We start from the raw sequence: 28,000 nt of genomic DNA on the forward strand, positions 1-28,000 counted from the left end.
CCTTCACGAGATTGTTGAACCTTTAGTACATGGAACTTACTTACCGAAGAAATCGATTTTGTAAGAGGATTTTCTCGTATCCTTTCTTTAAAATATTAGCTTGTTGCATAATAAATGGCATCTTCGAACTACTATTTTCTTTTCTTATCACGATAGCCAGCCTTCTAACTGCTATTATCCCGCAACATTCGTCGCAAAAAGGCCATTTAAGAAGTTTATCGAAGGTAACTCTAGCGTTAAGAAGAAACAAGTAAGAAAAATCCCGATTCTCGTAAACTCTCGCCGTAACCTGGTCACTGCGAATCTTTTTCACCCTCGCCTCGTTCGTTATCAATCACAAAAGTCGGAACAGGAACCGGTGTAGTCCGATGGCGAACCGAATGAATGCGTTACTCTCTATCGTTGCATCTCGCAGCGAGCGTTTCTATTCAACTCGTCTACCGTATAAACTCACCGCTCATTCCAACCACCCCTTTCTCTCTCTTTCTCCCTGTCAGCGATATGCGAAGTTTCGATGCGGCCAGGGCACATGGAATAATTTTGCAACTGGTAGCAACGTTACCCTCGATATCGGCATATATACCAGTGGGTGCAATATCAGGTAGGGTGCCGTGGGAAAACGTTTGCCTCTTGTGCGTTTGCACCTATCCTGGTGCGCACTAGACTGTTCATTTAATGCATACGAGCCAGAGGGAGTGTGCATTCGAATATATGCCGCTAATGGTCCGCATCGTGGACAGTGTTATATGGTTCCATTGTGCTACCCTTCTCGAGCTTGGAACCAGCATCTCTTCTTGCTTTTGCATTCTTTCTCTATCTTTTTCTTCGTTAGTTCGCGATTTCTTTCGCTAGTTTTACTCGTCCTGCGTTCTTTCGACTTTTCCCCTATTTATTCTCTGTCTCGTTTGTACGTTTGTTCGCTACCATCTCATTTTCACCGAGCGTCGCAATTTTCTCTTGGCGGGTGACGACAACGGGCAGACGAAGACAACCGTGAACGCGCCTTTGACACGTGCTTCCCTTTCCGAGTCGACGACGATCGTTGGTCGGCTTACAAAAGCTTCCACGCGCCACTCTTTAACGAAGAAAGCACGGTGGATACGCCTTCCGCGCGTTGCAGTTTCCTCGACCTGTTTGGCCTGATTCTCCATTTTTGTTCCTTTCTTTGAGTGCGTGTACAATGGCGGCAGTTGAAAGCGAGTTTGACAATAGCGATGTTAGGATAGGGTAGCGTGAACCTCACGTTGTATCAACGAAAATCGTTGTAATAACCGAATTCGGCTGTTAAACCAATCGATTCTAGTTTTTGAATTGTTCTAATTTTAGAAACCGAATACACGAGTACCTACGCGAATCTTCTCCATACACTTTCTTTTTTCTGTCAACGATATCTGCTTTTATTTAACTTCTTCGATGCCTCGAACGCAATAAAGAACTAACTCGGAGAAGAATTTTTACCGAGGATCTGTTGAACTTTTGAATATTAAATTCCTATTTAACACCTTGCTGATAATTTAGCGATTGCGTAACGAGTCGTTCTTAAAAGGTCACGGCGAAGGTTCGTTAGATCCAGCTGCTCGTATTCCTTTCGTTGCATACAAACGAGTTCGATATTAATTTCGAGGAATCTTCTGTATCTCTAACCGGGCCTCTATCCCCTGATATTGAAATTGAGCCTCCTGCACAGCACGAACGCGTCTTTCGAGCACGTGTTAGATAAATACGATATCTTCGCGATACGTTCGCGCTGCCGTAACGAGCTCTCAAACCCTCGCAACGAATGCAAATCGACGAATACAAATAAGCATGGTTGGTATCGTTTTCGTCGATGCAATTTTTCAACTCTTTATAGGGCACGTAGCGCGAAAGGCGTCGTTGCATCAGTTTACGATGCATCGCGGTTGATTTTAATAACAAATTATGGGATAAAAATTAATACTATTTAGAAATTTATTTTATATATTTGAAATATCAAGTTCGCGTTCAAATATATTAGATCGTTGCAAAAGTTTCTTTCTTTAAGTTTTACAGGGAAACGATAGACGCGCGACGTTTCTTGTTTTACATTATTTTATTGAATTGCGTATGATCTGTTCTATTTAGACAAAGAACCCAACGTTTCACAGATCGTATTTCGTGTTTGTATAAAGACGCATCGTTGCAAAAGACGTGTTTGTAAAAAAGAAAGACACTTTTGCGTCAACCTGCTATATTATTCGAATATTTTTATAAACGCGATCTTCATCAACGTTTAAAGACTTACAAGTTTTGGTTACACTATGCATCTTTCGTCTTACGATGCGTCGATCGAAGGGTTTCTACGATGATCAATAACGTTCAAACCACGGTTACATGTCTCATCACGTTGATAAGATATCCGATGTTCCTTCGTGGACTAGTTACAACATGAGTGGCAACTAATCCGATTAGAATCCGATCTCCGCGATGGACAAGGAAAACGATGGCTACCTCGAGTCACCTCTATCCACAGGTGGCCAATTAATTTACAAGCGCACACACTTTGCGTGACATCGATTGATATCCCTAGCGTGGCACCAAGTCGAGCCCTTCCGTCTATCTACGACGAACCACGCTTTTCGAGTGTACCTACAAGGGTTTGAGGATAGTCGACGATGGTAGACGATGTACCGGGACCGAATTACCTGCTATCGGTCCCGTGTACGGCAAATGCGTCCATTGTTTCTTCGTCGAACAGAATTTTCATGTTGAAAGCGACGAAAAGGGCTTGTCCTCGTTTTCGGGCTTTGATTTATTGAAACTTTGTTCGGCTACTCCGAAGAGAACGGTATTAAGTAGAAACTAATTTTCGAAAGTTTGGAAATTTCCTGTGATACGAAGAGTGTTTTATAAATTACTCGAATACAAATTCACTCTCTCTCTCTATCTATTTATCTATTTTTATATATAGATTAAATAATTCCAAAGAATGGAACGAATATATATTGTTCTATATCGTTTCAATTATCGCACGATATATGCATGATTATCAACGATCGTTTAACGATTATACCGATACAATTTGATATGCGTGATTAAGAAATTTCGTATTCTTATTTCTAGGTGTCAAAGTATCTCAGTTTTTATATTTATACGTATTCGAGGAATCTTTTAGTTGGACCTAATTTTGCAATTTTAACGTTAAAAATTTCTATCACGTTGTTATAATTTTAATCGATATAACGAAAAAGAGTTTTATTTCTTGTCGGATTACGTTCGCAAAGTCGTACCATCAGACGTGAAGATTGATCGTAATACGTAAAACGGAAACAAGGAGAGACTCGAGTATCTATATAACGTTCAAGCGATGAAAGTAGTTAAGAGAATATATTTTCGGTATTGGCGCGTTTTCGACTCTCTCGGTTGGAGAAGTCTACCGGAAAATCGTCGAATTTCGAGCAGACAAGCACGGAACAAAGCGCATCGAAGGTGCGTTTTGCGAGTTTCTCCCTACTATTCTCTCTTTTTTTTTCCTCTTGCCCCTTTATTTTGCCCTTCGCCTACTCCTATCCTCTTTGAACACTTGTTGCACGCGGCATCGTGGGCGTGAAATCGATTTCGTTGCAGCCGATATCCGGTGACAAGAGGTCCCTGCGATTTTCCACGACGCGTGTGCTCGTTTTTCACTGTACCGATGGGCTTCGTTACAGACAATCCTTTCTCGCCCTCTTTCATCCCCTGCCCGTTTCGAAAACCATACCACGACCTCGAACTTCCGAGCCGTTTCCGCTTTTTCGGATTATCTCCGGCGAGTTGGCCGCGGGGTCGACGAGAATTCCACTGAAATTGCATCCCCGAAGCCGGACAACGCGATAATCCTCGCCAGCCCTCTGCTTCGCATGAAAAGAAGCGGAATCGAACTACCGCAGCTCGCGAAGCGACCAACAAGTCCGCGAACGCGATGTTCAACCAGTTTCTACGTTTAGATTTCTGCCTAAGGGGGTGCGACAGTTTTTTCAGGGCGGATTAAACTATAGCGTTAAAGAATTTTAATTCTTGTCCAATATAGTTACGGTACGATGTATTTTGTAGATAGTTTGAGACATCCTAAGGGAAGATTTGCCAGGATTTTACTTCGTACAACGAGTTTCTATGTTCAGATTTCCTAAGTTTTGTTGGCTTGGGTCGAATCTTTTTCCAGATGGACTAACGCGTAGAGTTAAGAAGATCTAATTCTTCGTCGATATTTTCAGGATTTCGTAAAATTTCTAGATAGTTTCAGACGTTTTGGAGAAAGATTTGCCAGGGTTTTATTCCATAGAACGAATTTCTCTGATTAGATTTCTAAGAAAGTTGGAATTTTTTTGAGAATGGTTTAGCGTGTTTATGAAAATTTAATTCCTGTTTGTTATTTGTGATTCGGTGAAGTTTGTGGATAATTTGGGAAATGTTATTGTTGGAAGAGCGTGTTCACTGTAATAAAATTTCGTTCGCAGACGCAGTTAATTTATAGCCGAACAACGTATTTAATTTTGCAATTTGCTTCGACTTTGCAGCGAGTCGATCGATTTCTCTCAAACTGCGACCCTCAGCCAACACTGCCAACCGAGCAAAACTTTTTATCAAATTAGCAACGCTACCTGAGAAGGAAGCATAATTCGTCGAGAACGCCAATCGTTCCTTTTCACGGCATCTAATTGCCCCGCTGTAAATTAATCGATCCCGAAAGCTAGATGAACTGTCACGATTAACCGGTGGCAACGAATTATACGCCAAGTTCTGACTATCGATTGAACATATCGCATGAAATTGCATAGCTCGATGATCCCTATAATTGGAACAGACTAAGGATAATTAGAGAAAGCTTTGAACACGATTCGATGAATTTAACTAATTTTTCGTCAAATTATTACTCGCTAGGTAAAATATCATGTTATTGTATAATAAATCAATTTAGAGGAACATATAATATTTTATTAGAAACGGTAATTTATCATTAATTTGTGAACTTTGATCAAATTTAAATACAATTACTACGAATCGATCGAAGCGTCTAAATATTTGTAAAATCCAGCGCGATTTCTATTTGGAACTGCTTCGGAACGTAATTTCCTGAAATTTTAGACAACCGAAATAGGAGCTAAAACTATTGTCCGCTAAATTACGAAATTTATCCGTGTCTCGTCTACGTATTTTTAAGGTTTTTGGTTGCACGATCTCTCAGTCATCGGTTCAACGAACGTCTCTTTACAAATTCGCCTTATTAACGAAACATAACGATATTTTGTCGCGAAAGGGGCGTAACAAGAGATTCTCGAGTGATTTGCGAGACTACAACGAAGCCAGGAAGGCGTTTTCCGCCAAAAAAGAAAAATCCCGGATGGACTTTCATAAAATGCGAATAAAGCTTCGTGGCGGTGGATTTTTATGTCAAAAAATAAAAAGGTATGACGCAGTGACTATGATTTATACCAAGAATAAATATCGTCGCGTGATAAACATCGTTTCTGAAACGAGAGAAATTCGTTCGAATAATAATTGTCGATAGAACGAAATTTCACCAAATTCGAGCTATATTCAACCAAATAATATTCTTTGCATCCAGATCGTTCTATATAAAAAAAAAAAAAAAAAAACGATACAAGAAAAAGAAGAGAAAAAAATTTCGTCGAATCGATACGAGCTCACGATATCAATTTCATCCGTGTTCGTTTTCCAATGAGACACGACAGAGCCGGATATTCATAATTGCAGGGAACTACGAAAGACCGTCTGGGCTGTAGCAAAACAAGCCAACAGACACTAACGGAAGTAGCAGTCGCGATCTAATGGACGGCGACGTGGCAAGAAACAGGAATTGCCCCGGCAGGACGACGATCGCATTCCAAGAAGAACGAAATTCCAAATAACTGGGGAGTAGACGCGATAAACGCGAGCATGAAAAGATAGGGATCGAATGAGAACGTTGCATAGTAGCGTAATATCGTATGTACGCTATCGTCCATAGGTATTCAGATACTTTAATAAGTTTCTGTTAATTCCGTAGGTACATATAAATTTCGTTAACGCGTAGAAATTAATTGTAAATTGTTAAGTGGAAGCGGTAGTATCTAATACATTCGCACGGAGCTAGTAAATGGTAAATTGAAATTATATTACTAAAATTCCTATTGTGCTGTACGGTATTTGACATTGGATAGCGGTCATTATACGTAGCAGAAATTTAAATGTTAAAAAGATAAACTATAATATAGGTATACAGGAAACGAACGCGCGTGGTAAGCAAATTGATTTCAAATTTCATCGATATAGTCACGACAGTCGTGTTTCGTTGGCGCGCGAGATATTTTACATAACGTACACGTTTTACATAACGTGAAAGTTGCTTCTGATAATTATGGAAATACATCCGCGAGCCACTGTAAATACAGAAGAAACAGCGACTCTGTGCGAACACGAAGCACGACGAGGCGGCAGGCAGCGGCTCGGCGTATTACCCTCGCGGCCGTTTTCATTTCCGCGTATCCGTCTCTCTCGCTCGCTGTTTGCCCCGAAACGTTACATTATCAGCGGAACGGTCATGGAAATTGCGCGTTTTGTCACGTTGAACGCGGTCCAGCGGCAAAGGACAGGTTTCGCGAACGAGGAAAGGGGGTGTGTAGAGGAGAGAACCGGCGATCAACGGTCATTTCCAGAAAGCCAGGCTCGTGGACGGGACGAAAGGATGATAACTGGGCTTTTCTCTGGTATCCGGGGTCTGGATATAACACGCACCGTGAGCGCAGGTGAGACAGCCAGAGGGATGGGTAACGGTAACGTGCATTGCGTGACGTTATATAATGCCCTGTAGCCTCCCCTGCCGCGTGCAAAACTCCAAAACAAACTCCTTTATTCCGCGAATATAGGCGGCGGTGCGCGTCGCGCGAAACCACAATCCCCGCACATGTATCAAGCTGTCCGCGACTCGCTCTCTAATTTGCATTTCAACGCTTGCCTCTCGTCCATTATTACCAGCGGAACAGCTTGGTTGAATTTCACAGACGCATCCCGAGCACTCCTCTCTCTACGGCCCACCCACCCCCTCAACACCCACCCTTGACGCTCACACCCTGCGGACCTGGTCGCCGTCAGGTTACCCGTTCTCTGCCTCGCTGACCGTATCTCGCTCTAACCACAATGTTTCGATGAAACTGCGCGTGACAAAAGCTGTTTTATTTGAAACGAAGAACGTGATATGCACGAACCTAGTATCGAACCTAATAGCGAAGAGTCGAGACGAATCGAAGTGGCAATTTACAGAATCAAAAGAATACCGGAGATCTCCGTCTTCCTTTCTCTTTCCATGAATTTATGGTCATGGTAACGTAACTTGGAATCTGGCTAGCATCGGGTCTTCCGGTGGCCGGGCTCTCGATTTCCGTAACAAACGATGAATCCTTCTCGTGAGTCTGACTGCCGTGAATTTACAACAACGCGCGGCAAACAGCCACTCTGATGGCTCGCGAATTTATCCTGAATTAAATTACGCCGGGCGACGAATGCTGTTTTTTAACACTGGATTTTTGGATGTTGATGTTTTTAACGTGTCCACGTTTAAACGTTGTGCAAACATTTGTCTATAAAGTAGTTGCTGGGGGCAAAAAGGCAAAGAAAAAAATATCGTCCATTTTACGGGGAGAAAAGCGACGCGCGAGACAACGACACGGAAATGTTACGATACGTTCCCTCGTTGCCGGAAATAAAATGTCACGTTAAACATTTCGCTACGCACGTCCCGTACTTTGCTTTAATTTCAATCTATCGAGTCGTTTAACGTACTTCTCCTAAATGCGTCCAATGTAACTTTGAAATTTCATGGTATTACAACGGAATATCGTAAGAAATATCATACTACAAAATAGTATATTGTTTCCAGAAGACAGAAAGTAAAATCACGATAGCGGTTAAAGCGTTGAGAGATTCGAATAGTCAATTTTTACTTTTAATTGCGAAGATGTCGCGATAGAAATTTTCCGCGCGAACGTCAGTACCAGCGGGACGTTCGTTCTATCCAGTTAACCACTTTCGCCAAGTATCAATCGTCTTTTCACGGAAGAAACCGCCCCAGGAATGTCACTGCCGGTGTGCCGGTGGCAGAGATGTCAGAGGGATGCGGCCGTCTAATTTCTCAACGTTTTTCCGCTTATCCGGCCCGTCCGGTTGTTCCAAGGTTTCGCTCGCTCTCGCGACCTATCCCAGGACAAATAAAAGGTGCGTAAATTGCACCCCGTTTGAAATATGCGACTGTCCGCAAGAAATGCAGACGAGGAGACAGTGGTAAATCAACCGTCTCTTGTTTACGACAATGCGGCATAAACTTCCGTCCCTTTCTCTTTTGTCACCGTGCAAATAAATAGAATGTTTCAGGATGTTTCGAACGTACGAGTCGATCGAGTAGGTGGCGATGAAAGACGATGAAACGAACATTTTCGTCCATTAGATATTTAGAGCGTTTCATTACGTTATAATTTCTAATGATAGGTTGATGCATACAAAATATTATTCTCTCAAACGATCCGATCGGAAATCACATCGATCAACTATATTTTTTATTTATTAGAATATTTATAATCAATTCTCGTTGAGAAATTAAGATCAACTATATAAATTGAAAAATGTAGGTAGAAAAATAATCTTTGTAGAAACAAGTTTGTTCAATAGCTTAAGAAAAATTCAATCTTGAAGAAGGTATTAACTGTTGGCTATAAAATACTTGTTTCTGGCAATTTACATTTTTCGATCATTTTAAATCGTTATCACGACGTAGAAGGGAATTTAAAGAGTATCGCTGGTATAGGAAATATGTAAGCTTGCTCGACGTACAGCTCGCGTCGTTTGCTCGACAAATGAGCTTCGTGGATCGAGTTATTGCTCGTAAAAAGTGTAGCGGTTACGAGCATGTTATATCGCGGACTGGCATATCATTACCTTCCTTTGATGAAACGCGTACAATCCCATATCAGTACGTTAACACGTTTGCTACCACGCATCACGTATGTGTGACGCGGTATGTGAATAATAGAAAGCTTAAAATTGATACAGTACGAGTATGCGTAATTTTTATACTAAATATTTCTCCATTCCTTTTATTAGCATCGGGTGAAATTTTTTGTAAATTCGCAGTACCGAATACGTTAAATCTAAATTTTTCCCACGTACAGAATATTTTTTTTTATTTTCTATTTTAAAACACTTCGTTTCGTTATATACGCACATAGATATATTTGATCTTAGGAGAAAAAGCTGTATTCGTAAAGTCAATCTCAGTTGCTTGCAATATTTCTCATTGTACGATACTTCACTTTCATAAAGACTCCTCTTAAGGGAGGATAAATACTTTCTTAAAGTCAAACTCAAACATCTTAAATACATAGAGAAGCGCTTCTTCTCAGACCTACTGCTTGTAAAAAATATCTTTTTAAGAAAGATAAATCTACCATACTTGAAACTCCAACCGAGTAAAAGAGAAACAAGACGTAGCTACCGTTTATATTTTCCAAAATAGTAACCAATGCCATAGCGATGGTAAGCTTTTGTACTATTGAACGTGGAACCTATATATATTTTTCTCTCTTCAAAATATTTGCAACATTTGAAAATCCAAGCAGCCTTCTTCTTGCTGCAAACTTTTCCATTATTTGTATATTAACTATAACCAGCCTAACGATAGGAAACCATCCGAAGAAAGGCGAATAAGAAGAAGAAGAAGAAGAAGAAGAAGAAGAAGAAGAAGAAGAAGAAGAAGAAGGAAAGGATTCGCGAAAGTCTCGAAGCGAGACGAAGCGTTATGGATCACGAGGTAAAGAGGGTTGAAAGATTAGATGTTGGAGTAAAGAGGTAGAAAAGAAGAAGGATCGGGATGGAAGAATAGGTAGTGGAAGAAAAGGAAAGTTGAGTGGTATAGCGAGCACGCTGAAGGGTTTCTTCGGAGCTGAAGTGGCATTAAGTTGACACACAAAGAGGAGCGAGCTTAACGTCTGATAAAGCTGACGAGCAAACATGCTTTTTGTGCGAACACGCCGACTGCTCGGTATAATATGTTAATGTGTCGCGAAATACGTTGTCTTTAATAAACGGCAGCATGCGTGTACGCCTGTGCATGGTCGTTGCGATTTTAGGAAGAAATCTGTGACTGTCGTTGCAATTTTATGAAGAATAGAGCAGAAGCGGAGAAAGGACGTTGGTTTGAAAGATGCGTGGCGAGTTTGAAATTCCGTGAGTTTGAAGATCGAGAGATTTATTATATCTATGTCGATGAATGATATATCAATGATTAAACAAATCAATATTAAACAAATTCTTGTATCACGCGTGAGTTGAATCTTTTAATCGTTAAAGTCACGAATGATAAACGCTTCGTTTAGAAGAGAGGATTTCGTGGCTTCGCAATTTTTGCGAATATAAGCTTGGTTTGTTATTTATGGGACAGCGTTCTACCAACGTAGCTACTGTGTCTGTATCAGTCAGCTTATCCCCGATGCCTTTACCGAGCTCTGATGAAGTTGGCAGAAATGGCGATGAAACGTCAGTCTAAAAATAATGAAAACACTTTATAGCCTGAAGCCAGAGCCAGTCCGTGATAAGGTAATATTCTTGTGGTTAGGTTCAAGAAGGACTTACATCGCGTTCAGTATGAACCTGACGGAACATTTCGAAAATGTTGGAAATTCTCTCGACAGAATTCTGCATTTCCTTTATATCGTATATGATGATGTGAGAAATAATTCGTTTAGAAATTCATCTTTTTCTGTATAATCATATAATTCTATTAAATATGCCAAACATCTATATTAATTGTATCTATACTAAATACTAGATACGGAAGTTGGCTAATCCCTGAAGGACGTACGGCGTGCCAGCGATATCCGCAATATCACGCGTTAAAGTGCGTAACTCGTAACTCGTCCCCGTCCCTTCTTCGCAGATTACACGTTAATTGGCACGATCTCCCTGAATTCGGTGCCAAAGAGGTACCCTCAACCGATGTTAGACAAGTAAACGGTTCGTCAAACGCGTCCCAATTCCTCCTAGCCCTCAAATTCGCATAGGGAGGCTCAGCAGTAATGAATAAATACCAATCAGATGAAAATTATATTCGTAGAGAAATAATCAGAAGTTTGTCAGAAGTTTTTCTGTATCTTTATTCGTCGATAAAAAAATGTTCAACCTCTAAAGTTAATAAAATTCGCCTAAGGTGACGAAGGTTCAGCGATGACAGACAAACCTTGATTTCGGAATATTATAGTCTGACGTTCTTTATTCACAGAACCGTATACGGTTGTTTTACTACACAGTTAATTAACCGAAAAGGAATCATGGTAGGAGATACTACAGCTCGCGAGATATATCTCTATACCTTGGCTTCGATAAAAAAGTATTGCATCCCTAAAACGAATGGGAGATGCTGGTTGAAAGGAAGCGGGGCACGAAACAAACAAGTCGAGCATAACTGGTTCTTAGACAGTTCATTAGGCGGGACAGACGGTGGTATCAATTTCCGGCGTCTGACGTTATCCATCGGAATGTAAAAATAACGAGAAGGCTAGTCGGAAAGGGAGCGTTGCGCGCTATCGACGCACCGGACCGTTGGCAAAGATAATTTTTCTCGCTGTTAACGAGAGACAAGAGATCGTTTGCTAACGATGACGCAACGCAAGCCTCTGTTGCCGACAAAAAAAGAGAGAGGAAAAAATAAACACAGGAGAAGGAGAGGGAGGGAGTATCGGCGGCGATCATAGTTGTCCAGGATTGAAAAAATCGTTGCTATGGCTATTGTTATAAAGGTTTAGCTCACCGCCATTTCATACTTGATCCGGTGTACCGCCAAAAAAGCCGTTTTATTACTTTTGTTTTATGCCGAAACGAATCGACAGGCCTCGATAACATCGGCGATATGTTACGAAGAGATTCGTATATATGTGTGCAGAATGTTATAGATGGAACAGGAATATTTTATATCTCAGGAATGTAACGTTTGATCTTCTCTGACTTTACAACGTGAGACTTTAATCCTTAATTATGTAACCTACGCGTACACGTGTACAATACATGTACGTTTCTCCGAATATTTATAAGAACTTTTGGACACAACGTTTTCGTTCGGACCAGCCATGCCTGATACACACTTCTTATGTAAATTGTAAGAAAAAAGGAATATGAAAATATTTTATACGGTGATTCTCGAACAAGACGAGCGATAACGTAATAAAGGATCGAGGAGAACGATGTACGAGAACGAGCAGGGGATGTTACATGGGGCAAGAATTTCTAAAAAGCAGAGGGTTACATCGTATTTGGTCAGATATTGAAGCTTTCACGGAGAAAACATGGAATGTTAAGTAGGTAGAATGGGATTGCACGTTTTGAACGTTGTTTGAGTTGAATACTTTCGGAGCTATCCTCGGCACAGGGAAATTGAATTCATTAATCAAATTCGCGGAAGAAAGGACGACGCATCTTTTTCTTACGCGTTGCCCCGTAAGAAATCCAGGATGATAAATAGCCGGGTCAGAAGGGACCAAAAGTTATCCTCCTTTGTTTCTCGGACTTCTTCCCTTAACCAGCGAGACTTTATCTTCCACTTGGATATTTACTGTTTTAGAACTTCTACTATTTTGTATTAATTCCACGTTTATCGCTTCAACAATTTTTAATTTCTCAGTTTCTCTGTTTTCTACGAAAATCTTCTCTTTTAATGTCTATTCGTATTTGTGTTATAAATAAGTGCCCAAAACGCAAAAAACACGAATATATTTCAAAATTTTGTTCAATAATCGTTCTTCGGATTGTATTATCCATAAAAGAAATAAAAAGTATACGAAGGGAGAAGAAAGAAGAAAGAAATAAATAAAGAAAAGGTAGGTAAATAGAAAAAGAATTAAATCCGATATAAATTTCTTTCTCACTCAAAATTTCTTTCGTAACGTCGTGTTACATGTTAAGAGCCTCTTGTCTAAATATTTAGATACATACTATATATTACTTATCCAAGTATCGTACATAAGATACTTGCTTTTTACTTCTGATACTTTCTTTTTGTACTTACTAAAAAATTATTAAACAGAGTTTTCAATATCCAAAGCCCGATGAACAGAACGAGAAGAGTATTACGATAGTTACTTCCTGTTATTTCTCCATTTATATGCATTATCCTTCGACTGAACAATACTAATTGTATGGAACAATTGATCACGAGGCGTTCTCACAACTGGTCCGGAACTGTTTTCATGGAATGATAGTAACGAAATACTAATCCACTTTTTCTCTTCTCTTCTCTTGTTTTTAATCCCCTTCATCCAGTATCAATCGAACGCGTTCGGTCTTTTCAAAGGGCGACACGCGAGTTGCAAGTAATAATCGATACGTAGCGTAACAGGACGTCAAAGCGGACGCAGGAACTTTTATTCGGCCTTTGACACCCGCGAATCTCTATTTTCACTCTCTTCCTCTCTATTCCTATTCCTATTTAATACGATTATCGTTTCCTATATGGGTTTTCCACTCAACAAGTAGTAATTCTGTATATTAAGACGATAAGATACGAATCTACCTTTGTATCATTATCTTGCGCGATGTCTCATTCAATATCAGGTATATTTATTTAAAACACCTCCTGACAATCCCAAGTATCATTCTGATACTAACATTTAGCGAAATATAATCTCCACGATTTCTGAGGAAGTATTAACTATATCTATATTTTGCTCTAATAATTTTGTGTATTTTTCGTATGCATTAAAACATTAACGTATAACGCATAGCAAATAGATTTTGTACAGTGCTCGAGAAAGACCCTACGATATCTACTTAGCATTTCTTTCGGACATTGCTTCAATCAATAATATACAACACGAGTTTTCCAACATTCGAATCTCGTGTTTTTGTGCTTTCTACGCGGGAAAGTTTTCGTAGCCGAACGTTTGTACAGTTGTAGCGGGTAGATGCTTTTGTAAGCGGAAACGCGTTGACGATACTCAACCGTATCAGTTCTCGGGCGTAAATCGTGTTTCACTGGAATGCAAAAATCGTTCAGGTATTTTGACGAATTCTATGAAACATACACAGTATGTGTACGTAACACGTTGTCGTCACGTTACGCAACTTCGTCGCTCCGTCAATATTTGTATTTAATTTTCATCTCCTCCCCGCGTTAATTGCGTGCGCCTATACGCGCCAACGACGAGGGTGGGAAACGTCATTGGAAAAAGGTTCGTCAGCCATCCGCAATATTCGGCTTTACGGTTCACTTTTTCATGATTTTACGACGTATTTATCGAATAGTGGACGATATGCGCGATCGCGCACGAATTTACACGTATCTCACTCGCGTAGTTACGACCGCGCTGTTTATCATTTTAGCGTACCCGCTGTTGGAAAATTCGTCGGCTCACGGGAACAGAGGTTTTCACAACTACGCGATTAACCGATAGATTTACATCTCCCGCCTTTGTTATTTTGCGTGTCGTCTTTGACTGTCGCCTGTTGATTTATCGGCAGTGTGAATATCGTTTAACTAAACCCGGTGGAAACTGTCAGTCTCCGTTCGGACGCAAATTAAAACCATTTCTCTATAGAAGACCAGTGTGTCGGATACGAGCGAATGAGCAAAGGGCATTAAGCAGTGAGCTTTCAAAAATAATATTAACACCCTCGTCTTTTGCGTTAATTTTCGACGCAATGGAGGCAAGAAAATTTCTGCAACGAGAATTACAGCTACCAAAGACAGCGAAGTCGGGATCGTAAAAATGCTTGAAAATAATGTGACGCAAAATAAACGAGCGCATCGGTGGAACAAAAAAACGAATTCAGACGCGCTCTCTCGCGCGTTTGTTCGCGTAATAGCTGTTTTGGACGCGGAACCACGAGTATCGTTCGTGGTCGAGGGGAGGTAGACCGTCGGGGCGGATAAAGAATTAATATTGTATTTTCGCGGGTGTTAAAAAGACGGAAAAGTAGCTGGGACATACGCCGACACGGATGCGGTCGGAATGAACTGGAACGCGTGGAACTCCGTGCACACGCGTCTGAAATCGTTTTCGCATTACGACAGTAAGAGAGAAATGCATGGAACTCTGCGTAAGCGGATTCGTCGTTGCTTTCGCTCGACATGGAATAGTTTGTCCCCACAGTGACGTGAAATTTTAACGCGGCTTGCTCGTCTTTTTTCCCTTTCACCCTCCGTACCACGTTTTTAACGATCCTCCATTTCCGTGTGTCGTTTACGCGCGTATCGGGCATTATATTTCGTTGACACACTGAAATCCGCTACAGAATGTTGCATTGGAATCTGCTGCCGCGGGGATTTGAAATTTGAGAAGGTTTTTCGAGGACGGGTTTTATGGCGTTTGAAACGCGACGCACATCAAAGGCCTTGCAACGCTTTTGTTTATAATTCGCAGTCGTCTGTGTACCGAGAAATTGATAAATTTTACCATACTTTGTCAGACTCCGCGATAGCGTCGATGCAAACAACAGCAAATTGTATTAATAGCGTTGGCGTAAGACGTTTTGTTCCCAAACTACGTCCGTTCTTGGCGTTGGTCGTCTTTTTTGCACGCAGGCTCGTCGATAGAACGGGAGAGAAAGAGAGAAAAAACGGAAACAGGGAACAGTGGCGAATAGATCATGCTTTTTAATCCTGTTACTTTGGTAATTCCAGGGCACAACCGATCGATCCAGGTTTATCAGAAACGTGCCTTCAAAACACGCGTTAAAAGCACTTAGACATCTCCGCGAGGCTCTTACGATTATGTTGTTCGATGCGAGAACAAACTTCCTGAATATTCTCAGCGATTATTCACATTCGTCTCATTCTTCGTTCTAATACCTACAAACGAGTACGTATACGTACACACAGGAAAGCGAAATCTAATTAAAATTACCAAGCTCCAGCGAATCCTTAGAACCTTTTAAATAAAACTATCGCGCCTCAGCTTCGTATAGTGTGTTCGCTCGTCAATCGGAGTACTCAACTTGCCAGAGTCATGAACCGAGAGGAAATCGCGACGCTATCATCGTGCTCCATCCCGACAGCTTTTATTGGCCCATTCGGAATTCTTCTCTCTTAGAATCGACCTGTACGCAGGGTCGGAACGTTCGCTCTTTCGAATAATGTTTAACGTATAGCCTTTCGACGATGGTTATATAGGACGGTTGCCTGCACGTTGCGAGATATTTCCTGGCCCGTGCACACGTCCTCTCCCATTTTCCTCCCGTTGGTTAAGGACCGGGATCGACGTCAGGATGCGACGTCGCATTAACCGACCGTTAAATGTTAACGGCGCCCTCGACGGGGATGAAATAAGATCGCGGTGTAGAACTCGGACCTAGTGATAGAGAAAGACTACGGATCGATTCCGGTGAAATGTGGAAACGTCGCGCGTACGCGTCGACTCCAGAAGGGGATGAACGTGATTCACGGGCTCGACGAAAGTCCACGGTTCGTGAGATCGGTGAATACTATTCCTCGTTGAACCACTGTTAAGGTCATCGTCCCCTTTTCTACAGCTTTTCTAGGGCGAGGATGATTGGTCGGAGTCCATGGGAACTCACCAGCGATTTTTCTGCCTGATTAACCCGCTGGACCATGGTTTTTTCTAAGGGATGGTTTAACGGTGCTGAAAGATGGATGATCGAAGATAGAAACGCGGATGCTTCTTTTTTAAAGCATGTAAGGAGGTACGATAAAATATAAAAGAAAAGCGAGAGGAATAATATTGATACAAGATAGAATCATCGAAGTACTTTTAGACAGGTACTGCGTGAAACATCTGTCGAAACGTACAACGATGGGTACGTCGCGTTTCGTCGTGATTGTTTCGTCGAACAGGATATGTCGCGACGGTATTCGCGAGAAAATTTGCACCTCGATTGCACGCGCTCTTTTATTCATCGATTCCCTGACGAACTCGATGTCCGTTGTCGCTCTGATTCCTGTTTCGCGAGATTAAATCCGTCGATTACCATGCCGTACGTTCTATGAAAGTCGTATGGCCAGAGAAGCGAATGTTTAAAGCGCGAAATCGAGCAGCCTGGATTTCGTTTTAGGGTAAAAAACCAGGCCAGCGCGGTCCAATGTTTTCTCGACGCGAACGACATTCCGCGATTTTTACCCAGCTGCGTCCTGTCAAGCTGGATCACGTCGGATGATATTGGATTATTCTGAACGGCCGTATTGCCTCGCTCTGAAATATTCCCTGCAGACCGACTCGAATAAGTTTCCAACTGTTAAGTTTCTATCGTTTACCGGCAGATGCGTCCATAATCATCCTGTCAATGGAATCAGTCGATGAATAAATAACTTTCTCTCTATAGACCTAAATCGAATAAAACACTCGGGTGTCTATCATCGACCGACTTGCGCGTATAAATCATTTTTATCTCGTTTTAATGTAATATCGACTAAGCAATCATTCACAGCCAAATACCAGAATGACGAGTAACTTCTTGCCAAATATTTATTTAATCCTTTGCACAATCTCACCTGGCGATTCATCGGGTTCTAGGGCACGAAACCAGCAAACCGGTGCTCGTATCACTTAACCGGCGCGTGTAAACGTCCCACGTTTCCATTGTAATTGTTCCGAACAATTCCAAGTTAAATACTCGCTGTTTTGTCGACTAATCGGTTTACCGTCAAAGGGGCTAGGTTAACGAGCGATTTTCCGATAGTTGTACAACCTGATGCACCTCTGTGTATGCATGTACGCTTGATTCATAAACCCCTGTCGAAAACTCGCATTGTTCGAGGCAATTAATTAAACCATTGCCGTGAAAATTTGCTTGTTATTGCGATTATTCTTTCTTTTGAACCTTTCACACCTACCCTTTACGTCTATTCTTTTCTCGCAGTTCTATTCTCCCCAACTTCTGCCTACAAGGTGTAAATCAGAAGTGGATGCTGCTCAAGCATCTCGTACTTGTCATATACATTTTTGAGACATCTTGTAACTGTCACATGTATTTTCTGATTTGTTTCAAACTTCGCTAATACAGTTATGGTAGTCTCGTATCGGTTCCAGCGAGACAGTACATTGTTTCGTACAGTACACGTAATACGTATATTCGTAAAAGCGTCTACGAATGTTCGAACACTTTCGTCCAAGTTGCGTATATTTAAAATAAACGTAAAGTACTGCCGCGTATAACGAGAAAAATCAGCTTCAAACAATATTTTTGTACGCGAACTGTTTTCATCGCTGTTTCGAATTCACTTTTTTTATTTGTACCCTGTATATCACGTTTCCGCACCATCGATCCGTATCCATTTCCATGTAACTTTTGAAGTTGATCGTGTTACGCCACGTCCTGACTTCTAACCTCGGCAAATAAATAAATATTTGCGCTCGGGTTAATTAAAACACCCTCCTAGGACACGGGGTTGAGTTCCGCCATCGGCGTACCGAGAGTAAGCAGCACACCACTCGGAAAATGTCTAACTGACGTATCAGCGTTTAAAGGGGACCGCCTCGCGTTTTAGACCCGCCGGCGTTCCCTATTTGTCCGTCTTCTACCCGTGTTGCTATAAACTTCGGTTGTAGTCACGCGGACCCGCTCTTTGGAATCATGAAAGTTTCACTGCCGAATATCCTCGAACTTGCTTACCTTCGTTCTGTTTAAAGTATCCACGCAGAGACTAGAAATTTCTCTTTCTTGTCCTTATTACATCGGTCGTTTGTTCGAGTTAAGAATTTTCTAGAAAGCGCAGCTGCCTGGGTTTACGCCTATGCGTTTTCTACGTTGTTTTATCGTTTAATTTTGGGTGGACGTTGCTATAATACGTGTTTTTTCGTTTCACAGTTCTAAGAAGCATGGATTGCGTTCTAACGTTTGAACGCCTGTGGCATGGAATACTGGCGCGTGGTATCTTATCTTGTTTTAATACGACTGTATCGATCAAATAAGCTCAGGCTACTCTCAACGTTATTTAGCGTATCGTTCATTCTGCAAGAAACTGTCGCACGCGGTAAACGCTTTAACATTTCAAAAACGATTAATTTAATAAAATAATATGTAGAGAAATAATTTCTCGAACACCCATGGTGCTCCAATATTAATAGGAGGAATCAATAAGAATAGCGTGTGCCTGTATCAAATATGTTACTATTTCTTCCGATTACCGTTGCAAATTCAACGTTGAATTCATGTTAGATTTTTCTACACACGCAACACGAAGGTGAGCCATTTTCCATTCTGGGTATTCTCATGGAAATGGCGCGTCGAGCCAGGAAACAGACTTTATTTACGCATTCTTAGCCCAGGCATCGCTTCGAGCGAGGATTTTCGGTCTTGGACAGAGTCGCGTGATCGCAGTTTTGCGGTTACTATTCTGAATACGTCGGCTTGTCCGTTATTTACACCTGTCAAGAGCGTCACTTAACACACTTCCGGCGGTTCTTCTGCGTCGCTGCGCACTCGACGCTAGCTCGTCCACGCTTCGGTCCGTTTACTTTTCATTGTGCCACGTGCATATGGGTCACGTACGTCGTCGTGCGAAATTTTTCACGGAGAAATGACGGCGGAACGGACGCGAGAAGATCACGCAGCGCGGATATGATCGAGGTGGTCGATAAAAATGTTAGTTCAGTTTACGGAGTATCGATGTGATACGGTGGATTCCAACGAAATTCCATGCCTTGCGGTCGATTCTACGTTTCATGCCGGCTGTTTTCCTTAATTAGGATGGTTCGAGCACTCTGACTGGCTTTTGAAGCAAACGTAGCGGATTAAAGTGGAAATTCTGTGAAAATCGGGTAATCGCGCGATCATCTGGACATTTGTAATTCCATTTGTAATTCATCGAGTACTTATTGCGTAATTTTAAGCGAAATGTTCGTCAAGTTTCATGAACTTTCTACGGCTAAGTTACCACGATGATTTAAATTATCGATATAATTTAAATGAAACGAGAGAAGTAAGGAACGGTAGAAAATTTCTCTTAGAAAAGAAAAATGCCGATTTACTGACTATTTATCAGCGAATTTCTGACAATACGTGTGAAGTTAAATACGTAGTTATACCGTAATAATGTCTGCCTGTAAACCGTCCACGTAAAATCTCGCTAAAAACTCTTTCGTAATACTCTTGTAAAAATGTACGTGATGTTGAAGTTAAAAAGGAGCACAGCTGTAGCAAAAATGTTCCAATAAACTACCTCCTTTTTACAAGGGTGGATACCACTCCACACGTGTTTAACGCGTCTGACTATACACAGACCGTTTTTACCAATTTCACTTATTTGGTCTTTTTTCTCATTTTCCTTTCCTTTCAAAATTCTCCCTATCTTTTTATACCTCTTAATATATAAATCATGATGACTCTTTTTTTACGACACTCGATGCGTATTTTACGATCTTTTTAAATAGCCATAAACAGCAATAGCCACGTTCTAGTATTTTCACGAGAACAAAACCGGCTGGAACGAGCAAGTCAAATAGGACACCCGATATAACAGTTGCTTTTATCGCGACTAGTCGTAAAAAGCTGTACTGTAATTGTCACGACTTCACCGGTTCTCGCGGAAATTCCGTGTAACACGCGGCGAATTATGCGCTCGCATGTCCTCGCGGCGCGTGTTCACACGCCGATAAGTGTCTATCGCTATGAAAATCCCCGTGAATACTCTCGCACACCTGATTTCCTACAAAATATTCCAACTGCGTCGTTCGCGATATCGACCACTATTTTTCGATCGGTCCTATTTTGTAAGTGCGCCGATCGAATTACGGCTATCGCTAAAAATACATTCGCCTGTGAATTTACAGAGTATGGCGATACACTTTATTCGATGATGGTAACTTCTGTCTCGATTAATATTCCAGTCGTTCGTTGGTATCGAATATTACGTAAGGAACTCGACACCTTCTACTGTGTTTCAGAATATTTTACAAATGGTTTAAGTTTGAGGATTTAGCAACTTTTTCTGTAAACTTTTCGTTTCATTTTTTTTTTTTGCAAATTAGCTTAACAAATTGGATGGTGCATAGAACGAACATGCAAAGATTTAATTATACTTCATTATCTGAATCCTTTTCGTAGATGAAAACCTACTCCTTTGGCTAGTACATAATGACAGTCATCAAAACCGCATGAAAACTTCTGTTTTCATCCTGCGTGTGGAGTAAGCTAGTTTACACACTGGTATCTTATGGAATTTGCATTTATTGTCCGTTTATTTAACAATAAAACGAGACCGACGGTACAGCGTATTCGGCGGTATCGCGGGACGCCGTAAATTCGACCGAACGCGGCCGGCTCGCATCGGTGGGAACCGCAAGAACGCGCGTTACGCGCGATACTAATTTCCGTTTTAATTAACATTTCACTCGGGCAATTAATTAACGTCGCCAGCGTTGGATCGCACGGCTCGCGCGCCACAAAGAGACCACGATTCATTCATCGAGCAAACGTTCGGAGAACTGCGAACGAAGCTTCGAAATCGTCCCGCGATCGCGTTCCTTTCTCTCTACGTTTTCTATTCGCTCGATTAATCGTCGAAGTCGTAGCGATGAGGCCGAAGACGCACGGCCACGGAACACCGATTTACATACTATTAATTAGAGGCTAGCACGTCCTATGCAAATTCCACGTAGCTGCGTATTGTATGTAATTAATGCGGCTTCTCGGCGAAGTGCGCGGTGATTAATGCAGGCTTGGTCGAACGTCGAGGGTTGCTTCTGTGCTCGGTTCCGAGGGAATTGTTGGTAGCTTCTTTGTGCACCGGGGGTTGAAGCAGAGGGAGGGTGGGACGCTGGACGCGTAATGCGAGTCTGTGTTGCTCTTTGGAATTCGAAATCGCTCGCAAGTTGCATCGTGTGTGAGAGGAAACCGAGAGTGTGTTTGTTTCTCAAACACGGTGATTAACGCGCAATTTTTAATCAATTTTTAGTTTCGTAAGGATTTTACGATAGGATTCGAAAGGGAAGAGACAATGTTGATCGCAGCGAGACTGTCTGATAGTAAGCGACGTAATGATAAATATTTTTCATTCTTCGTTCTATCTATGTGTGTAGGACGATAAAGAAATAAGGAATAATATATTTTAATGCGAGGATTTTGTATCGTGAATATGGAAAATACAACTAAAAATGGAACAATAAATATATAGGTTGATTTACAACGAAAGGAAGAACGATTCTATCAGAACAATTTTCTAGGAAGCAAATGATCGTACGAAAAAATTTATGTTCTACGTTTTTCATCCGTTCTGTCATGTAAAACAACTTTGTTCTCTATGGTATCGTTCAATTTTCCGGAAAACAATGGCTCGTTTTAAAAAACTTTACTCTACATCTTTTGATACGTAAAGTTTCATGACGTACCATTCATCGCTGAACGCTTTCAACTGTATGTTAGTACACGATTTTCGCCAAACAGGATTTCGTCTTCTACGTACTAACCGAGTTTCGTTTAAGCATAATAAAATATCGTAAAGTTTCCTAAAATTTTCAAACTGTAAACGTTTCGATGTTTTCAAACGATCGATGAAAATTCACGTAAGAATTTTTAAATATTAATTCGAAAGTTTCGAGACGCAAACAAATATCGCATTACCGCGGTATCTCTATCAATTTTCCACTGGCAAGGAAACTTTAGATTTTCAATAATATTCCCGGTTATCGTTGGAGGATTCGTTGTGCAGGGGATCGGCGTGGTGGCGTCCCGATGACGCCTTACCCCCTCCAACCCCGACTCTCGGCAACGCTGTCAGAAGTAGCAGAGTGTAGATATCGCGAGAGGAGAAGTTACGCGAGAAATTAACTCGCTGCTTGTTATTTCAGTTGCGGATGCGTTGCTTCCCCCTGGGTGAGAGGGTGGAGACGGCTAAACGGGGGTAAGAGAGGAGAGGGTGAAATCGAGTTTCTCAACAGTTGCATGTCGACAATCGGTAATGCTTCTGACGTGTACCAGCTTCCTTTTCACTCTAAGCTCCATGTTCTCCTTCTCTCTGTCTGGCTAGAACGGGGTTACGTCACTTCGCGTCTGTATCTTCATGCACAGAATGTATTGTACCACGATCACCGAGACACCCTGTATATATCCCGAGCTGCTATGTGTGAACGTACACGTGTACCGTTACTACTCGACTCGACTAGGCCAAGTTTTCACTCTTTGGAAACCGATGGCTGCTGTATTGACGGCCTGTTTGCTTGAATTTAACCGCGTAGGATAATGGTCGTGAAGCTTCCGCTAGGCTTCTCCACTACGCGAAGCGTAGTTCTTGAGCCCGAGTATTGTCGCGGCCAGATAAACGAGTTTTGAGACAATAGGCTTCGCGTTTAAGCCGACAATGGTCCGCCGCGACATTGCAAGACATGGGTCGGGTTGGAAGATTATTGGAATTTGTAAGGATTCACGGAGCGTGTATTTACCTATATAATGAATAATATGTACGTAATATATACGTTAAGAAGATGACAAGGTCTGTTGCTCATTGCGAGATCTATTCTAAGATAAGTTTGTTAGCGTCAGCCATTAATTCGCGCGACAGATTCTCCCACTTTATGAATTGCTGTTGAATCGTAAAATTACTAAGCGACACCGAGCTGTTATTTCGAACGACCGTGCCACGGTGAATATTAAAACTCGAAATGGGCAAAGGACCACAGGTTCATTGCGATTCAGAGCACAAGCCAGCCACGTGCGTTAAATCTCCCGAATGGTCCGTAAACTCTTTCGCGGTAAGTTACTCGACTTGGTCCTCGGTTGCTTAATTAACTGGTAACTGATATCGCGTTGAGATGCGTTCTTGTATCCGTTCTTCAAACCGATATTTTCCTTCTAATTTCTTTATTCGCATCTCTGTTTCTTCGTTTTCCATGGCCACGGATGAATGATATTTAACACGGAAAGAAGGATCACGGAGAGATGGTAAGTTTCGTGGAAGTTGGCACGAAATTTAAAGGGTATGTACCGTCGAAGCAACCACGTATTATTAGCTGGTAGCAACGAATGATATTGCTATGCGGTGTATACTTACTAGAGTCGTGGATGTCGGAAAGTTATGGAATGGCTGGCCCTGTAATTTACCTACTAAGTGTTTGCGTACCTGGGGCCGCGGCAGTGTGCAAAGTTAACTAATTAAACACTTAGCCGAAGTTTCGAACAAATTAAACGAATGCCTCCCACCCACCCCATTCTCCCTCTCTCTTTCACCCTCTCACTCTCTCCCTTCTAGCCGCGTCATTAAACATTCCTCGAAGTTTTTATTGCCCTCTTCTTCTTCTCCTTTTTCCCCTTCATGCCCGCTATATTTTTTGTTTCGTTATACCACCGGTTATGCGGCTATAGCCTGCCGTTTACCGGGTTGCTTCAAACGCCAAGCTTTTTCGGCACGGTGAGTCCTCGTGGAATTGAAAACACAGCGATATCTTCTCTAAATTCCTCTTAACGTGGAACAGATTAAAATCGAAAACTTTGCGAAAGAAAAAGAACGAAAGCCACGAAAAGACGACGAATCGTCGGTTCAAACGTTTTTCCACGAGCGAGACGAAGAGGAGCGATCTTCCACGCCGAACAATTTCTATGGGAAATCCTTTGCTCCCCGCCTCTTCTGGACAGAATCGATCGGCTGAAACTTTAATTGGCCGACATTCAAGGTAAATTGCCGGGCCACTACGTCGTCGATACACGGAACCGTATCTGAGCAAATATTATACGTGACTTCGATACGAGGGCCGGATAAATTTCTAGTAAATTTCACGCGGTCTGCTAACCCGGCACTGCTAACGATCGATAAACCGGTTATAATGCTTTAAATTTTAACGCTGATCCCTCCGGCGTGCCTGTAACATTATTATCGCCGCGTAGCCGGTGACGCACGCGTATACGGAACGCTTCATAATAAAACAGCCTCCCGGAGCGCATACATCCTCTTCCACCCACTTTCAAACTATTCGCGGTGAGTAGTCGAAGGCGTCCGATCGCGATATTTGTTCGCAACTTCCGTGGCTTTCGCCAATGTAACCGACCTATTCGACGCTTTTTACGTTCTTTTCCAGCTTATCGACCTAATCACCAAACCTCGTCGTCTTTCCCAGTCCGTTTACAAGAGTCCTTTTTACGGTGTTGCACAAGACGAAGCAGAGGCTTTCGATCACCGAGGCAAAGGACTCTACGTTGCTTGGTTTAGCGCGCTGCATTTCCTTATACTTTGCCTGGGATATAGTGTTCGAGTAGAAAGTACGAGAAGATCGATTAAAAGAGAAAAAAGTGGAATCATTGTCACTCTTTTCCTTTCTTCGGTTCAAAATTTTAAGCAAATCGGCGAAACGAATATGTTTTCCAAACATCGAGTATTATTCTGTGCATTTTCATACTATCAAATTTCCTATAAACGAATAGCACTAACATCCTCGACATAGTTGTTAAATAATTTAAAAACGAAAGGGTTAATTTGAACGATGAAATTAGATCTTCAAGGCAGCCGGTCAGGTAGTAGTCGTAAAAAGGCGCGAGCCTCGATCGTGGTCGCGGTTGATCAAGATTAAAAGTTTCAGGAGGTCCCAGTACGGCCAACGAAACTCCTTGGTTACGCTCGTTAAAACTTCCCTTAAGAAAGCTAAGACGTCTTAACGCATATAAATGGATCCGGTTCCATCGTTTGTCCGTGGGGGATCGCTTAATTCCCCTGGGAGCGCGTTAACGCGGTTTTTAGCGCGCCTCTGGGACATTGTTATAGTAGCCTTCACGATATAACGATATAACGAGGTCTTAAATTAAAGAACCGAGTAGTAATATCGACTGATGCAGCCACGCTCTTATAGTCGACTACGTTGTCCTACTTTCTATCGATACGGGCTAAATTACGGCTAAAGTATAATTCATGTAATTTTAACCGAGTTCGAAAGTCTTTAATTTCAGAAAATTCATAAGAACGTATAAATTTTCGTAGCTTGATCGATTCGTTTATTCCTTTATTAATTGTATCTTTATTGCAAACAAAATTTAGTAATGCAACAATTAATTTATATTAAATGTGATCGTTGGAATAGAAGATTAATGCGGTTGCAATAACTCGTGCAGCTTGCAATGTTGTTGAGACTCTTTTTAAAGCCGACAAATTCCATTGAGCATCTTGTACAAGATACTTCTCGTATCTGGTTACTTCTCGCTCTATCTCCTCAACTATTATTAAATTACTTCTGAATCGGAGATCCCGTGGGACCTCAGCTCACAGAGTATCGATGACCCGTGTCGAGGTCGACTGGAGTTTTAAATTGTTTCAGAACTATCGACAACTCCCGGCGCAATAGACAATCATCCTCCACTTACTAAATTGCTTAAACTATGATAGAAATTTATAATTTAATGGATTTAAAGGTCTTTTGAGATATTTGATCTCTTCGTTTCTTTTAATCAAAGGTTTCGCTTGAAATTGTAGGAAAGCATCGTGAATTAATCATCGATATACATTCTCCATTGTTTCTTTGTTATTTAGAAATTAACTTTCCAGTGTCCAACTTGTAATATCTCTGTGATTATATAAAATTACGTATAATTACGTATTGTACGTAGGCAAGTAATATAGAAACACGAAACAAAATTCTTTTGATTTTTAAGAATTAACGTGGTAGAACGATGACAACGTATAAATGTGTTATTGATTACAAAAGTGTAAAAATACATCCATAGATATGGAATAATTTTTTAAAACGACACCAATAGTTCAACCAGCTCTGTGATCCTAAATAATTCACAAAACAATACGAAAAAGTTAATCGAAAGAGAAATTGAAAAACACTTAAATAATATACGAACTGAAAACGAGGGGAAGCAAGATGAAAAGAAAAACATCAGCATTAAAATTATGGGGGACATTCGAGCAATTTTTCACAGCGTGCCGGGCTGTTCTCCAAACAAATACCTGGCAGCACCGCGAGCACCCATAAAAAAGTCATAAGGCGAGCGTTAACAGCGAGAGCAGCAGCGGATCCAAGCGGAAAGAAACACGCGTGTACGTGTCGCTAAAAATATCTCGCCGTCAGGGCTGTCGGCCCTGTTGGCTGAGAAAACGAAGAAAATATTCGCGAACCGTCCGAAGAGGAAGGGTCGAGGTGAAACGCGACGAAAACGGAGAACAATATTCCGCTCGTGTTTCCCTCAGGTCGCGCATCTAAAAAGATATTGAATCCAAACGTACCTACTCGGCGTCGACAAAAATTTATTTAACGCTGCCGTTATTCAACGTTGGATCGGTGGTGAAAGCATCTTCCACCTTCAAAGACCCTGAGCTTCTTATTTGATAGAGTAATCCAAAGGAATCTCTCGTCGATGCTTACCAGAAGGGGAAAACGAGAAACGAGAGAGAAAGAACGAATAGGGAGAATAAATATAGAAAATAAAACAGGGAAAAGCAGATAGAAATTCGTATGAAGCAGTTACACGGGGAGGGCCGATGCTCCGTTTCGAATAATCACGCGAACTCGTCTCGGAACCAGAATTCAGTGGGCCGTTCCTTTCAAAAAAGTTCTCTTCTGCATCGCGATCGATGCATGTTGCATAAGTTTCCTCCTCCACTGGATACATCTGCATGGAGAACGTTTCGTGTTACTTATGTAGCCTGGGATTCGGTTTGCGAGGGATTTTTCGAAAGGGTGAATAGGGTGTGTTTGGTCGTTCGGGGTAGTCGAGTCGACAGACTCGCGACAGAGTTTCGTAGATACTTTAAATGCTCGGAACGGGAAAACACGCGACGGAAATGGAGAAAGTTCAATGGTGGGTGCGTTTCGATATTTATAGATGTTCGTGTCGCTAATGCGTGGTTCTGCGCAGAAGATATACGTTATCGTATATTTATAAAACGTGAAACATTAATTTGGATCAAGTGGACTATGAAATACGAGGTTGTACGATTTCTACGTCGAACCGAAGGAAATCTTAATTTATCGCGAGTTGCTAATAACCTGTTATAGCGACTGATACGATTGTAAACAATCGATCAAAACAAAAATAAATTGCGTGTTTACAATCGATAACTGAGCAAAGTACCGTGTATATGTATGGA

General features: G+C 41.5%; 1 protein-coding gene across 2 annotated transcripts in view; it reads left to right on the forward strand.

Moving 5' to 3' along the window:
- Window positions 1-28,000, forward strand: part of LOC126924248 (peripherin-2-like) — a 350,059-nt gene that overhangs the window by 4,682 nt on the left and 317,377 nt on the right. The gene's annotated exons all lie outside the window — the stretch shown is intronic.

Source organism: Bombus affinis, chromosome 14 (genome assembly GCF_024516045.1).
Source record: "Bombus affinis isolate iyBomAffi1 chromosome 14, iyBomAffi1.2, whole genome shotgun sequence".
Lineage (NCBI taxonomy): Eukaryota > Metazoa > Arthropoda > Insecta > Hymenoptera > Apidae > Bombus > Bombus affinis.